The following is a 17647-nucleotide window of genomic DNA, read 5'->3' as shown; positions in this document are numbered from 1 at the left end:
CAGGGCCGGTTTTAGCTATGGGTAATGTGGGCGACCGCCCAGGGCGCAGTCTCCATGAGGGCTTTAAGTTAATGCCTCTTATACACCCATTCACACACACACTAATATATCTGGGAAACAAAGCTCTACTTTGCCACATCCAAAATGGCGGCGACGTCGACGTACGATTCAACGCTCAAAAAGGTTATGGGTCAGCCGCCACCGGAAGTAAACAAAACCATGTTAATTGCGTTAATTTTAACGCGTTAATATATCTGGGAAACAACAAATTAACGCGTTAATTTTGACAGCACTACTAATTACCTTTCTTCATGTCAGCATTTTTTCCAGGAAATGATTTTAATGAACACACAGATAAGGCATTTTATAGCAGTCGATTACTAGGAGCTGATATGTAGTTCTGCAGACTCTTTTCTATCTTTGGATGTTCTACATTTGTTCAACATTGTGGCCCTTTAATGGACATAAAAACAAGTTCAGTCAATTTGATGCAGTCACTATGATAACATTGCTGTTGGTCTGGCACAAGCCTTTTTAAGAAAGACGGTTACATTTGTTTCCATTTTTGCATGAAGATCAACTGATCCTTGTCCAGTTGTACACAGGAACTGTTGGGTATGGTCTCTTGTAATCTCTTGTAATCACATTCAACTGTATAAATAGTGGACAAAGCTAGAAGCAACCATTAAATGCAGAATAAGCAGGATTATCTGCCTCGGGTTTGGTTGCTCTTTGAGTCTTAAGCAGCCTCTAAACAAATGCACATGACAGGCTTGCAGTTAGTCCTCCATATTAAACGTGCTGTAATCACATTCATCTGCCTTTGTGGTCACCACAGTGTAGACACTGCATACATCATATTTTATACTGTATCCATTAAAGACGGCCTCTCCAGTTGGCGACTCAACTCATGACTCACAGAAGTCAGATAGAGAGCAGATGACTCAGATTTCAAAAGTAAGACACTGAACAACATGCCGTAATCTTTGGCTTCACACACTCAAACCCTTTATCAAAACAGATTCAGTTTAACGTGCCCTGGACAAAATCCACATAATATGTGTAAAAACTGCTACTACTTTCTGATTTAAAATTACTGTTTTTTTTTGCTGCTAGATCTACCTTGAGATGCAATATCAGCTGTATTAGCATTATTTTGTCCTTTACAGTCACTATAATTGTGATTCCTTTATACCCTTATTCATGACACTAATATTTATAAAGACTTAACAATTCCCATTATGAGCAAGCACATGGCAACACTGGCAATGAAAAACTTCCTTAAAGAGGCCAAAACCTCAAGCAGAACCAAGTTCATTGGTGGGTGTCCATTTGTAATGACCAGTGACCTGTGGCAGAAGGGAGTATGACTAATAGTAGCAGTAATAACAATAATAATAATAAAATCAGAGGCATTTGTAGTGAGCAGCAAGTGTAACCACAATCCCTGGTCTATACCTATCCACGATCCATGAAAACCTTGGGATTGGGTCTAAGAGACAGGTTGATGGCTTAGATGAAGAAATCATTAATTTTAGTTGGTGAAGGTTGATAGGAAAAAAATCTAAATTGATTTATTTATAGACCAGATCTAGACCATGCTCTTTATAATATCATTTACAGAGACCCACCAGTTCCCACCATGAACAAGCACTTGGCGTCAGTGGCAAGGAAAAACAGGCAGAAACCTTGAGCAGAACCCGGCTCATGGTGGGTGAACATCTGCCACAACCTCAGCTTATCCTGAGTGAGTATCACATGCCCAAGTGGCCAGAAGGAGAATTGAGGAAAACACTACAACTACTTGACTATTTTAATAATCACAATCAAAATCCAACCAACCAACTCTAAATAAATAAACTTTCAACAATTGAACAAACTTCCTGACTTTTATACACATCATAATAGTCACATGACTATTTAGATTATACCACTGACACCATTTCCTTACATATTCATATACATAATGATAAACCATAAGCATTTACATAAATCACATATAATACAGGGGGGAGGCGGCCCCGGGGAAGACCCAGGAGATGCTGGAGGGACTATGTCTCTCGGCTGGCCTGGGAACGCCTTGAGGTCCCCCTGGGAGAGCTGGACGAAGTGGCCGGGGAGAGGGCAAGTCTGGGCCTCCCTGCTGAAGCTGCTGCCCCCGCGACCCGACTTAAACGGATAAGCGGGAGAAGACGAAGACGAGAGAGACATATAATACAAACCCATATAACATAAATAAACACCCCAACACCCACTTCCTCCCATCCTCCCTCAACTGTTCTTAAGGTGTGCAATTCCTTGACTCGCTTGCACCATTGTAGACTCCACAATTACCATAGGTCAGTGGTTCTTAACCTGGGTTCGATCGAACCCTAGGGGTTCGGTGAGTCGGTCTCAGGGGTTCGGTGGAGCCTCCGCCCTGGAATTTTTTATACCTTTATTTACAACATATCTTTGTGAGCAATGGTTTTCGAGGATGCTGGACATAAAAACTAAGAAAAGGAACAGACTTTGCTGTGAAAATGACATGAGACTGGCACTTGCCAAGGTGAAGCCACGCATATCTTAACTGGTCTCTCAAAGGCAACAGCAGAAGTCACACTGAGGTAAACTGTTGTGAGTTCATGCACTGTGTTGGTTTTGTTATTTGAACAAGGTGATGTTAATGCACGGTTCATTTTGTGCACCAGTAAAAAAATCATATTTTATTTTTTACTAAAGAAGGGTTCGGTGAATGAGCATATGAAACTGGTGGGGTTCGGTACCTCCAACAAGGTTAAGAACCACTGCCATAGGTTATACTTTAAGTCTGTGTGTATGTGTGTGTGTACAGGTAAACGACGAGGCGGGCAGATACGCGAATACTATGCAAGCAATCAAATATCTGTTAGATATGAGTTCTTCCATTACACAATTTACTGTTCTATTAGATCAGTACACAAATATATCAGGTAACGGCGACCCTGTAGTTACATTCGTATGAGTCTAATTTATAGAAACAGTCATTGCTGTTTAATTAGGCAGATCCATCATGGACACTTGGACTTCCATTTGGCGACTGATGAACTTTAAACGTCTGCTAGCTGCTTCCTGCGTTAAGATGTGATCAGGAGTGCTTGATGCCCCCTGTGGAGTGCTTGATGCCCCCTGTGACCAACTCGTCACGACCAGCACCATCTTGTATTCTGGTCAGCAGTCAAGAAACATCCCTGGCGTTATCACATTCCTTTTGTGAATACACACAAACACACAACCAAATGCATGCATGCAAGCAATCTGCACACATCTCCCCGGCAACTGTCGAGGACTACTCTCCCCTCTCTTGTTCTGCCTCCTATAATATATTTTCAGGCTGTTGTGTCTGCACCCACAGGAATCATGTAATAACAGCTTGTCAAGGCTTTTTGTGCCAGGAAATATTTGCATATTCAAATGTGTTGAGGAGTGAAGCTTGCCATGGCTGATTCTCCAACGTACAAATTCACATAGTGGGATTGTGTTCGTGTTCTGCACAGCTAATGGACAAATCAGGCTAATTGTTTTCTGCTTTTTTCTTGGTCTTCACAATAAAATAAAATGGAGTGAGCTCGCCTAAATTAGTGTTTCTCACCTGCATGTTTATTCTTGTGTTTGTGCATGTCTGTATTCCCTCATACCCACACACAAATTTCTGATTTATTCCCTGGCAAGAGACACTATCAGCCTACAAATAAAAGATAATGGAGGCCAAGTAAACACTGGGTGCATTGAGACCATTCTAACTCTGCAGCTTTATTACATCCACACACACAGATGTAGAGATTTCCTTTAAGGGCGTCTCGAATCACACCAAAAACATATTTTACCACTTAGCCTCAGTGGTTTCCAGTCATGCAGATATTTCCTTTTTTTTTCTTTTTTTTTTTTGCAGTTTAAGGCTTTAAGATAACCGTCTCAGAGAGTTCTGCGAGCTACCACAGTTCAATGGAGCTGAATGGAATTCTATTTTAAAGTCGCTTCAGAGACAATGTTCCAGTTATTCAGAATAATATACAAACCTTGCTAAACACTTCATGAGAATAAATGGGACGTCACTTCTAGAATCACAAGCTCCTGCCGAGTTTCTCAAATATAACTGAAGCACCGCATGCTGAATTTAATTCAGTCTGTTGAGGTGAAGGCAGAAATCTCAGCAGCAAATATGATACCACTAGATACCACAAGAAGTCATTTCTTTTTTAAACGTGTGCTCACCCTTTAAACAAACCAACTGTGTAATAAATATATGATCAAACACAATGCCACAGTTACAGCTTGTCTTTTACTGGTCACATCCCATATAAATATTATAAAAACACTTCATATGAGTCTTTTTTTTCACCTGTGTGTGCTAGTTAGGGTCTGGTAGAGTTTAGCTGACAGCAGGTGACACAAATGTGCAGCCTCTTGTGTTGAAGGAGTGTTTAATACAGCAAACTATCTTTCTTAAAACTGTTGAAAACAATTTCTGTCTCACTTTGGACAAACATACAACTATACAGACTGTACAGGTGTTAGCTGTAACTGCAGCAATGTACACACCAACTTTGCAGAATTTACCAGAACCCCAGTCCTATTTCTATTCCGTGTCTCTCCTTCAGTATGTATTCAACTGTGAGGAAGCCAGCCGACACAAACACACTTGGCTTTGTCTGTGTCCTCTTGTCCTTCATCATCTTTGAATGCAATTATGCTGCCATGTTCTCCCAACTCGAAAACTACAGCTTGGTCAGTCACCATACTCTTTAAACTAGGACAGTGTAAGTACTCCTACATCAGTTTTGCACATTCCAAGTTAGTGAAGTTACCAATTATAATTATGTGACATCCAGTTATACTTTCAAAATAAAGCTTGCTGAAGAAAATTGACTTCAAATGGTCGCAGTTTTTAGGTACAAAAACTACTTGTTTAGGTTTAGGAAAAGATTATGCCAAAAGAGACACCTCATCAAGGTCAGCAGTAGGTCCTGAGTCAGTTGACTCTAATGGGAGAAGTGAACGTGAGCTCAGATTATTTCACAATTTAGTCAGTGAACAAAATATTCAACTTGTTTTTCACTAGCCACATATCTCCTGAAAATTCAGTCTGTTTCACCAAAAATGATCAACAACAACAACAAGAACTTTCTGAATCATCTCTGGTACAACACAATCTGTTTCACTACACTTCCAAACGGGGATTGGAAGATCAGGGGCAAGGAGACCACACCACTTGGAAGGCAGGAAGTCTTATCGTTATGTTCTGTTATACAACATCTTTGGTAACATTACGTAACGTAAGTAAAATATAGGTTATTGTTTGGGTTTTACACAGGACGCGAACGTGGGTGAAAGTCCTGTTTGTTATTGATTGTTTGAGCCATTCACCCCACACACCTTCACATGAAGACTTTCATTCTTTACACTACATTGCCTGACCTCAATAGCACAATAAAAAATTATGCCGGATGAGCACATCCAGAAATGACAGCATCATAGTTTGAAGCGTGGGGCCACTGACTAAGCAGCTGTATCTGATCGGTTGGATGTCAGAAAGGGTGGGTAACCAGGTCTGCCTTTGCCTCATGGACCAACATTCAATTGTCACCCAACACAAACAAGTTACAGGTTGTTTTAAGTGCTGTGAATGGATACTGTTGTCTTACTGCCCACATACATACTGCCCACATACTGGCTGTTTTCCATGATTTAAGTCAGCGTTCCTTATAATGTATGCAGTGTATCTATTTTAGACCAAATTTAAATAGTGGATCATTATATGAGGAGCCCAGCGTGACAGTGTAACCCTGGTGGGCCGGCTGCTTCAGAGTTAGTTATGGCCTGTCAGGTCTTTGGAAGCTGCTTTAAATGGACTTGTCAATGAGAAAACACATAAACATTTATATTGCTTAAGGCTGAAATATGGGAAGCAATGAGCCTTTCATAAACCCAATTGCTCTGCTAGTGTTGAGTCATCACACACATTAATGACAATTTCAATACCTTCATTAGCACAAGCGCGCACACACACACATACAATGACAATGTGTGCAATAGCAGCAGTTCTAATATTTCTAGCTTAATTGTAATGGGCGACGTGACTTGTGGCTGTTTAGAGCTATCGACTGGAGCTAAAGACACACTGTTTGTTTAAGTCATCATTAACGCAACCTTCAATAAGGGTCACTGGCCGCAAGTGTAACACTGATTAGTGTGTGTGTGTGTGTGTGTGTGTGTGTGTGTGTGTGTGTGTGAAACAGTATAAAGTATTAGTGTGTGTGTGTGGAAAAGCACTTAAAGCACATGAGTTTTGCCTATTGGTGTTACATAAGAGTTTTCAGATTGCTTTCTAAAAGTTCCCCTATCACACTGACACACCAAAACTCAAGCTAAACAGTTAACATTAGCATAACATTAGCACCACTATCTGATACGAAGGGATGGATGGATAAACATTTGTGACAGACATGACCAGAAACTTCAGCAGGTCAAACCTCAAATCTGTCATCCCCACATCCCCAAAAATAGAAAAATGTCTTTATGTTTGGAGGGCAAACACACAGATATAAAAGAGCTGTTTGAACGAGTGTTGGATGGGTTGACGCAGATGTCCTGAGTGAAGGAGACAAATGTCAATCATCTGCGGCACAGCCGGCTTGTATTACCATCAGAATATTACATGCATGGTGCACGCGTGTCCTGTATTAAAATGGGATAATGTCACACTGGGTATGATTGATGGGATGCTGTGTATTGGATTACATATATAGGCTACTGTAAAACTGATCAATACCTGAGTGGTTTTACATGAAAGACCTTGACCTAAATTGATCCAGGGGCATTTTTTTTATCAGGTTCCACTCACAATGCATTAATGTTTAATCATTATTCAAGACAACACTGGGCACACAGCAGGATTTTAGTAGCTTCAAACACAGCAGCTTTTATCACAGAAAGACCACTAAAGCTCTTTAAAGCCCAAATATCTGTATTCAGTCATTCAAACAGGTCTGGTGTTGTCCTCGTCTATTTCTACTGGTTGAAGAAACCAACCAATATCGATAATGGGAATAAAAACAGGGACGTCATCTTCCCATGTCTAGCTTTGCTCTAGCCACAAAATGTTGCATAGATCTCATTGTCGAGGATTTCGGTGGTCATAGACTTTCAATGTTAATTCTTAAATCAACAAATTTCTTAGATAGATGTGAATAACATGAAGTTTATCTCACCATACAACCACAACTTGAGTTTGGTTTATTGGCTGGCTCTTAACAGTAACAGTAACCATCAGCCTCAGCGGTCATTGTTACGTCGACAGCATCACTGTTTACTTAAAGTGAGCAAGTTTCTATGATGTGTAGTCTTGACTGTAGCTTCACTCTGCCCTTAGTGGCAGCTGACCATCTTTGATGAGATGTTTCATACAATCATAGTTACATCTCTCATTCAGTTTTTGTTTTCAGATTGTTGCACTTTGATGATTTAACCAGGAATCTTACATGATTATCTAAACCTTTAGAAGTCCTTTAACTGTCAGTTACCTACTGTATATATGTCTGTGTAAGAAATAAATGCAACATCTGGACCCCTGGGCGCCAAGAGGTTAAGCAGTTGGCACTAATTGTGCCAAGGCTGTTTGGACCTCAGCCATATGTCATCATGCGCATCATAAGCTGGGCACCAATTTTCCTTGCTGAGGGTAGTGCCTTATACACTGCCTCTGATAGGCTAGTACTTGTTTCCTTTGTTAGTTGGGTTTAGGCATGAGTAGTTAGAGTTAAAGTAAGAATATCAGATTATTCAGAGGCAGAGTAGAGCTGTTCATTCTATCACTATCTGAGAAACTGTGCTCTTCCTTGGCAAAATAAAAAAAAACTCCATGAGAGTGGAGGGCAGCCAAGATGGCTCCAAAACGACTCTTCATAAACCTGTGGGTGATGTCACACATGCGCTGTCCATTCTTTATGCTGTCAGTGGGCCAGATGACATATGGGCTGATGGAACTCCTCGTAAGTGCACATCATTTTGCAAGACAAGACAAGGTGTAGTTACAACTCTGGCAAGGAAAGCACTGATTGACATTTAAAACACTGAGCTGCACATCTCTCAGTAAATAATAACCATCAAGTGATGAGCCAGGCCATAGTATAAATAGTATTTCATATGTCTAATTTTGTGAGGACTGGACTGGACTAATTGCCACACAGCACTCACACACACATTTGATTGTCATCAGCTGTAGTTTTGATTGATAGTTTTGGTGATTAGCGTTTTAGTGTTCGGAACAGAGGGTTGTCTCACTTTGTTAGAATTTATTTAGAGTTTGTCAAATGATATCAATCAGATTTTGTAGTCTATGCACACACACACACGTGCACATGGCAACCATGAAACAACAGAGCGGTCCTCCTCCTACACACACACACACACACACACATAACAAATCCCAATTTAACCCCTGTGGATGCCTGAAATAACTCCTTACATCATCTAAAAGCTTCCTGTGCCATGTCCTCAATCTGGCTGTGCAGTTTTCTGCCCCATGAACTCCACAACCCTGATCTTTCTTTCAGCCTCTTTGCTTTCTCCATCATTATTCTTCTCCCTCTGCATGTCCCAGTTCTCTCTCCATTGCTCTGCTCTCCTTTCCCTCCCTCTCCCTCCCTCCCTCCCTCCTTCTGTCGCCTCAGGAAGAATTCAGCACCAACTGACAGTCTGATTTAGTTCCAATACCAACCTCCCATCTCTCTTTCTCTCTCTCTGTCTCTCCCTCTCTATTTCTCTCTAGAGAGAGGGTGTCGCACATAAATCTCCTCCGTAGCCATCTATTACCTTCTACATTCGAGCCCTGACCTAATTCCTCCCCGTCTCCAATGTGTCAGTAGGTCCAGGATATAGTGGTGCCAATGTAGTCTGTCTCAGTCTCTAATCCAGACTAAGTCTCTTCTGTGTTTTATGGTTAATAACTTTACTAACACTATCTCATATTACCTCACACCACTAATGTAATATGACAAATTGCCCATATATAGTTCATTTCCCTAATCGTCCCTTTTTATTCAGTGTGTGTGTGTGTGTGTGTGTGAAATGATGACAATATACAGTATATCTCTTTCACTCTTATTGAAAATGATTTCATCACTACTTTAGCAGCATGATAAAAGAGACAACTTTAGCCATTTTTAACCGGTCATTATCATTCATCCTTAGATCACGATTAATTTTCAGTCTCATTCCTAAACTTTACTGCCCTCCGTTTGGCTCTAATGCCACATTTACCTCCAGTGTTAGTCCCTGATAAGAATCTACCTCCATCACATCGGCACAGCCCGATATATTGAGACTGAAGAAGTGTTACAACCTCCGGTCCCCCGGAAGCAACTCACTTGGGGCCCTGAAACAGTAAATACTGCCAGCCCTGAAGGCCTACACCTGGATATCAGTCTTTTCTCACCTATTTGGCCCCCCCGGCATGAAGGTGCTGATGACTTCTCATGTGATGACTTTTATTGCACTTCTGAGGCCGCAAATTCTAGTTAATTAGACAATTCATTTTAATTAAGGAGTTGTCGTCATTTAATCAGAAAAGCTCGGTGGCTCCGTAGTTAACATTGTCCCTTCACAGGATAAAGACGTACAGGTCAGCCGGAGTAAAACATTTAATTTAAGACATAAAGAGGAGAAAACACAAAGAGGAAAATCATCTAAAAAAAACAAACAAAGATCAACAGACAGAGGAGACGATTGAGGGAAAACACAGGAAATAAAAAGTACAGGTTTATATGAGTCAGTTCAGAGTATGGAGACAGTAGTACGGCATTTGGGGATTTTTTATGGGGCCATAATGGCTAAATTAGGCTGGGCACAAGTGCAACACATTGTGGGTGCGCCTTAGCTGCTGATGGTAATCATGGCCGTTCTGGCCAATGTTTCTGGAATTGCCACGAATGTGTATTTTTGACGGACACTGCAAGTAAGAATCCAGTCCATTTTCAAAATAAGACACCTGCAAACTTCGAATTCACATCTACTGGTAAAAGCACATAAACCAGGAAAAATTACCAAATCTGAGCAAGTTAACAAAATCTGTCGGGCAAAACGCTCTGGTTCTGACACACTCTTCATGGGGTTTGAAGTTACAGGAGAAGAAGTACAGAACAAAACAGCAGCAGTGTGACACAAACCTGCCTGGTGGGGTGCCGACAGTGTAATTGCCTTGGGGAATACAGCTGTTGCGTAACGTGTGCATGTAAGGTGTGAGTGGATGAGCGAGAGAGCAATTAAACTGGCTAGCAGCAGCCCTGGGTGCTGACATAAGAGTGCAGAGACGTGGAGAATTTGCATTTGTGGTTATAGGTTTATCCATCAATGTATAAAAAAATGACAACGTGCTGAAAGGAGTTTGTTGTGTTCAAAGTAAAACTCATTAATGAAACTGAAAACATAGGAGAAAGTTTGTGTCACATCACAGTGCCAAAACATGATAAATACATTCTTTATAATGACAACAAAACGGAGATCTACAGCAATGTCCACATATTTTTTAATGGAGCATTAGACCTTTTAAGGTTCAATACAAGTCTCCAGGAAATTGTCCAAAACATTGCTTAATGAAACCAGAATCTGTAGTTTTTATGCATTAATGTGTTATTGATGAGTTTTAAAGCTGATGTGAGGTGGATTTTGTTTGCTTACCAGTACCAGGCTAGCTGATTCCCTTTGTTTCCAGTCTTTATGCTATGTTAAGATAAGTGTCTGCTAGCTCTAGCTTCATATGTATTGTACAGACATGAGAGTGGTATCAAACTTATTATCTAACCTGAAAAAACTACAAGCAAATGAACCCACCTACCAGAAGTAGATGAACAGATGTTTCTCACCAGGTTTCATGTCTTTGTCTTTAACTTCATCTTGAAGTTATAAAAGCTATTTTTAAGATCGGGGTATTTCACACTGAAATGGATTTTGAAAAATGTCAGGCTTACAAAGATGAATTCTACAACAGGTCCATCTCGGTTTATTCTGCACAAAAACAGAGGGAGAGTCACATGTGGATGGACGGACGAGTTGTCAGATCGTCAGAGGGGCTCCATTCATCCTCTCAAATGTTCTCCTTTCCGATGGGTAATTACATCCAAAGTACCCTTCAAAAGGATTCCATCAGAAACAAAAGCCAGAAGGGACTAAAGAGAAATGAAATGATCCATCTCGGGGTGCAGTCACACTGTTTGTGCAAACTGGACTTTCAGTGTGCTCAGCAATAAAAGTTTGGCCCGAAGGTGATCTGTAACATTCTGGCTAATAAACATGATGGACGGGTTCAAGTGAAATGCACACAGCAACATTAATTGTTTCCAGAGAGAGGACTGCAGTGACGAGCCGTGGTGCTTTCAAATCCAACGAACCAACAAGATCCATATTTTACAATTGTCTTCAACAAAAACGAAAATACTAAAACTAAAAGTTCTGCGTGCAAAATTAAAAGTACTGAAGTATGATCAGCGAAATGTAGAAATATAAAAATAAAAGCACTTCAGGATGACCCAGTTCAGTGTTATATTTGGCAAATGTGGCTCAGGAGGAAGAGCGGGTCATCAGCTAATCACAGGATCGGTGGTTCGATCCCCTTTAGTCGGCATGTCGAAGAGCCCTTGGGCAAGATACTGAACCCCAAATTGCTCCTCAAGGCTGTGCCATGAGTGTGTGTGAATGTGATTAGCTCCCTTCTGATGAGCAGTTGGCACCATGCATGGTAGCCAGTGCAGTCAATGTATGAATGGGTGAATATGTTATGATGTGTTAAAGTGCCTTCACGGGTTGGAAGATAAGTAGAGTGCATTTACCACTGTTCTATATTACATTATTATTTCCTTATTTTTGCATTTTAAAGGGAAACAGACCACACTGTTGAAAAAAATAAATTGTTTTTACGGTAAAAAACTGGCCACTGCAGTTGCCAGAATTTTACTGTAGTAATTTTTTTTTTTCTAATATTATAGTAAAAGGATGTTAGTACTGTTGATTGCACATATCAGGTTGGTGTTTTATTCTGTATTTTAAAACTGTCAAAACTTAAATATGCCATAAAATATTTATTCAGCATTTTAAGGTAAATATAGTAGTATTTTATATTAGAGACTGTTAATTGTACAGTAAAACACCATAATATTCATTGACATAGTATGTTACGGTCTTTTACTGTCGAGTTTTGACAGTTTTTCACCGTAAAATCTACAGATATTTTTTACAGTGCATATTTTCACATTTCTGTGTCAAAGTGACATTAAATGGCAACAATTAAAGGGTTTGGCCTGTTTTTGCCATTAGAGGCTACAGAAACACTACTCTATAGAAATATGAAACATTTCCTATTCCTTCCTATTAATCTCCTGTGTGTCTGACTGAGGCAAAGAGTTCCTGCGAGAGCGAATGAGGAGAGAGTGGGACAGCAGGCAGTGGTGAACCAGGTGCTGCGAGGCTCGGGAGACTGCTGGTGTTCCTGTGGGTGTAATCCTATGCCCACAGAGAAGATTTCATAAATCAGTAGGATTAACTGAAGGGTACAGAAACATTAGATTTTTCTGCAGGGTCCTTTCCATAACGCTGTCAGACACTTAGAATAACAATTTGAGTCAGGCAGTGGCAAAAACACACACCGTGCACCTTGTGCCCCAGTTTGTAGGATAGTGCTCTCACCACTTGAGGTGACACACACACAAAAAAAAAATCAACAAATTACCTGAATAGGAATAAAATCCTGGTTCATAAATACTGAAATTACTCTTTGATGTTGAACCTAATTGAAGTTGGCACCGCTGGAGTGGAGTGCAGCCAGACCAGGTTCAGGTACAGCCTCAAACAGGGAATGGCCAAGCGGCAAACAGGGAATGGCCAAGCGGCAACCTCCAGTGAAATGCGGAAGTGCTAAAACCTAATTCCTCGAGACAGGCTGCAGAAGTGAGTCAGTCTCCATAAGTCCCCATGTTAAAATGTCCAACTTCACAGCAGAAATAAACATGTTTACAGCCTGGTACAAAAAACTGTTTTGGTCTCTATAGATAATTTCTCCATGAAAACTCTACTGAGGGTGAATTTTTATACAACTCACCTGTTCAAATGGTATTACATTACATTACCATTTAGTCATTTAGGTGAGGCTTTTATCCAAAGTTCACAGGGAGCAGTTTTTTGGATTCAGTAACTTGCCCAAGGACACTTCAACATGAACCACTGATCATCAGTGGACGACCTGCTCTACCTCCTGAGCCACAGCCGCCCCAAAACATCTGAAGTCAAATTTCACATAGTTTTAATATCAGCTTTTACTTAATGTCTCTATGTGCAGTTTACATTTAGGTTTTTAAAGATCGACTCTGGTGGGACTCGAACCCACAACCTTTGAATTACTTCCCTTGTACATATCTAGAAGTCCAATGCGCTATCCATTGCGCCACAGAGCCACAGGCTCCTTGCTTAAACACCCAGGTGTCATTCATCCTGCCCGAAAGAGGCAGAACTGCCAAGATGGCGGCTGCCAGAGCCACCACACTGAGCTTCACATTGGCTCTTCAGAAACCTGTGGGGGATGTCATGGAGACCCAGTCAATGTTCAGATCAAACAGAATCTGCTACTTTATGGTTCTAGACAGAGTTATTAGGATTGTTTTGGTCAAAATGCTGAGAAGAAAAATTAGGTGTGCAAACATGGAGCTAACGGCACTTGCTGTTACCATGGTTGCCAATATAACCAGTATTTAACTCTGTGAGGATATAACTTGTGTTTGTTAAACACACAATGATTATCGGCCTTTTATCCAATGATTTTTTACCTTGAGCTCACCTACAGAAGGACTGATGTCTCTTTTTAAGTCTGTGATTCCAGTGAACTTGAACTTGAACTGTTTCTTTAACTTTTTTCTTTGAGCTCCATCAAAGCATAAAGTGTTTGTTCACTGCTACACAACTTAAACTTAAACTTAAGATGAGGCTTTTATCCAAAGTTCACAGGGAGCAGTTTTTTGGGATTCAGTAACTTACCCAGGGACACTTCAACATGAACCACTGATCATCAGTGGTGGACGACCTGCTTTACCTCCTGAGCCACAGTCGCCCCAAAAGATCTGTCAAATTTCACATGGTTTTAATATCAGCTTTTACTTAATGTCTCTATCCGCAGTTTACATTTAGGTTTTTAAAGACCGACTCTGGTGGGACTCGAACCCACAACCTTTGAATTACTTCCCTTGTACATATCTAGAAGTCCAATGCGCTAGCCATTGCGCCACAGAGCCACAGGCTGCTTGCTTAAACACCCAGGTGTGATTCATCCTGCCCGATGAGAGTTTAAAATTAGGTGTGCAAACATGGAGCCAAGGTTGGGTTGCCAGTATAACCAGTATTTAACTCTGTGAGGATATAACTTATGTCTGTTAATGATTACTGTACTGAGGGTGATTTTATATACAACTTACCTGTTCACATTATATTAAGGATTAAAGTTTCACATAATTAACAGCATGTAGGTGCTGTTACAGATGGCTTATTCAGGCTGCCTCAGGTCCACCGATGATCCACGCCGATGATCCACGTCTTTGAGAATTTTTAGATTGAGCCAGTGCTGCATATTTTCAGCTTCGGAAACCTGTGGGTGACATCACTCAGGCTCTGTCCATTCTTTATACTGTCATTGGTAATAACATTACACTACTGAGGTGATTTATGAACTTTCCTGATGGAAAGAATGCTAAGTAGTGACCTGCCAGCCATGCAGCTAACCTAACTGTCCCAGCCCAGGAAGCCGGGAGCCAAACCCAGCAAGAAAACCGCCTCTGTTAGCTACTGTATTTTCTGCCAGACTGGCTGCTGCTGGTTTCAGAGGTTGTGTTTGGTCACTGTTCACTGGAAGGTAGGCGATGGCACTAGCTCATACCATTATATATAGCACATAGCTCACTCTATTGGCTATTCTACTATTCTCATTAAAGTAAATGCTGCCGCTGGTACGTCACTTACAAACCTAGTGCAAACAAGGACAAGACCAGACATAGTTAATGACCAATCACCAGTAACTCTGGTGCAATATTCCTCCCAATACTATCATATTTATGGTCATGATTATTGGAGGGCATGCAGCAAAAGGAACATGGACACAAAACGGGGACGTACACCGCTGTCATACCTGTTGTGTCTTTATTTTTAGGGCTTGCAGGTCGTGTGGTGGCAGCCTGACATATGGACGCTTTACCTGCAGTCGGGGAAGCAGAAGCAAAAATGTCAAAGAAAAAAAATGTATTCTCAAAATCTTTATCACATCTTTTGTGATAGATATAACTACATACACAAACCTTTATTGTGATATTTGAGCTGTCTCCTAAATGTCTGGTATCTCCACTTAAACTTCAAAAGAACATTGAGAAACTCGCCGCTGCCATGATTTTCTTGGTGTGGATTTCAGGTAAGAATAATATCAGTGTTGACAGGTGATATTTCAGGAGGTGGAGGAGAGCCGAAAGTATTTCTGGACTTTGGAGGAAGGTTTAGAGGTGGTTTGAAGGTTGGCGGATTAGAAGGGGAAGGAAATGGGTTGACGGGGACAGGGGGGATAGGTGGATAGGAAAAATGAAGGAGGAGGAGGAAGAAGAGGGAAATGATTTAGTTTGTGCGTGACAAGCAGGTGGAACAGAGGAGAGCAAAGAGAGGAGGATGTGAGGGAGGAGGGAGAATCAACTCAGCACGGAGCGTAATGAAGAAAAGGGCAGGAAAAAGAAGCTGATATTTGACTTTTGTCTCCTTATTTATTCCCGTGTGTGTGTGTGTGTCTGTGTGTGTGTGTGTGTGTGTCTGTGTGTGTGTGTGCTCTTGTACTTTTATCTTTTTGAGGACTAGTTTGAGTTTTATACCTTGACAGGAAGGACATTGAGGACACTTTAGGAACGTGGGAACATTTAGTTCCAGGGTTTAAACTTGGGTTTAGGATTACGGTTAATTGTGAATGTATTTTGTCAGTAACGGTCCTCAGAAGCATAGAAATACACAGGTTAAAGAAGTACCTGCCAATAAGCAGCACCAGGATCAGTCCTCAGTCACCTCTGCCGCCCTCCTCTCCACCCATCTAATCTCTCTCCTCTAATCATCCTCCCCTCTCCCACCTTTTCCCTTCCCCCTTTCTTCCCATTTCCTCTCCACTTGCTTCTATCCTCTCTTCTACTCACTCCTAAATCCTCCCCTTGCTTCCTCTTTTTCTTTGTTCTTTCCCCTCTTCACCTCTCCCTCTTCTTCATGTCATCTCTCCCATTTTGTACTTTGTACCTATTTTGTCCCTTCTTCCCTCCTCTCTTTGCTTCCTCTTTCGTTTCCTTTCTGTCATTTCTTGAACTGGTTTCCCTTCATTGTTTCCTCCCCCCTCCTCTCTTCTTATTGTCTTTTCCTTAGCCTTGTTTGAACCTCCTCTCTTCTTATTGTCTTTTCCTTAGCCTTGTTTGAAATGTATCTCCCTTTTTGCTCCTCTCTTCTCTTTGTTTCCCCTTTTTATCCCCCTTTCTGCTGGTTTTCCTCCTCTCCTCTCTCTCTCTCCTCTCCTCTCCTCTCCTCTCCTCTCCTCTCCTCCCCTCCAGCAGGGTTATTGATGGCCTCCTATTCTCTGTGGCTTGGCAGACAGGAAACAGAGACCCCTGCAAAGAGTGAAACAGTATCACAACCCCTCAGGCAGGTGACCAGGTGAGTGACTCTGTGTGTGTGTGTGTGTGTGTGTGTGTGTGTGTGTGTGTGTGTGATGGGATTTGTGCCCAGGTTGGAGTTATGGTGGTTGCGCTGACAGAGGCAAAAAGGTAAAGGGGTAAAAAAAAAAGAGGAAAAGGAGGAAAAGAATTCATTTTCTCCAGTAGGATGAGAGGCCTGTGTGTGTGTGTGTGTGTGTGTGTAACAGTGGACTCTTGCTACCTCCAGCCCCACAGGCCTCTCAGAATAAATGGATTTTCTTTTTCTATTCTAGGACGCACTGGACCTTATTTCCTTCTCATTCTCCTCTCTCTTTCAATCTCTGTCTCCATCTCTGTTCTCCCCGAGCTACAAGAACATGCTCACAGACGTTTTAACCCTAAGCTCTATTATCTCATAGAGAACCATTAATAGACTTTAATTTAATTTAATAATACTTTATTACAGTAGGCTATAAAAAGGAGCTGAACCAATCAAATTGAGGCAGATGCTACTCTTGGAGTTTTAAGCAGAGTTTCAGGAGCAAAGGGCCAAATTTCGTCTCACTTTTCTATCGGAGGATGAATTGTTCAGCCCAAACCAGGCTGACCACGTTCAAAGTTTCCATTAAACCACGCCAGCAGAAACAGAAGCTGAAGAATCCTCTTCCCATAATGCAAAGCGAGCCTCTACACAGTCTCTTCCACGGTTGGCATCCCGCCCGGTTCATCTATCATCAATGTGCAAGACAACTTTAATACACTTGTTGAATTTGTCATGCGTCCCATCTCCACAACGAGAGGAGACATCTATACCTTCAGTTCTCCGAATCCATCGCCTCAAGAAGCCGGTAGCAATGTCACCACACTCCTGTGAGGTCTCCTGACGGTCAGCCTTCATCAAAATTTCTAACCGGGCCGTAGCCATTCCTCAGAAGTCACTCAAAGAACGT

The 17647-nt window shown here is 41.4% G+C and overlaps 2 non-coding genes across 2 annotated transcripts; both read right to left on the bottom strand.

Annotated features, from left to right (window-relative positions):
- Window positions 1-13368: 13368 nt before the first annotated feature.
- On the bottom strand, window positions 13369-13460 carry trnar-ucu (transfer RNA arginine (anticodon UCU)). Its single transcript is given in 2 exon segments — window positions 13369-13404; window positions 13424-13460. It is a non-coding gene; the product is annotated as a tRNA-Arg (tRNA).
- A 739-nt stretch (window positions 13461-14199) lies between these two features.
- On the bottom strand, window positions 14200-14291 carry trnar-ucu (transfer RNA arginine (anticodon UCU)). Its single transcript is given in 2 exon segments — window positions 14200-14235; window positions 14255-14291. It is a non-coding gene; the product is annotated as a tRNA-Arg (tRNA).
- Window positions 14292-17647: the final 3356 nt, after the last annotated feature.

Source organism: Larimichthys crocea, chromosome I (genome assembly GCF_000972845.2).
Source record: "Larimichthys crocea isolate SSNF chromosome I, L_crocea_2.0, whole genome shotgun sequence".
NCBI lineage: Eukaryota > Metazoa > Chordata > Actinopteri > Sciaenidae > Larimichthys > Larimichthys crocea.
The sequence above is the reverse complement of the archived record's forward strand: the minus strand, read 5'-3'. Positions and strand labels throughout refer to the sequence as shown.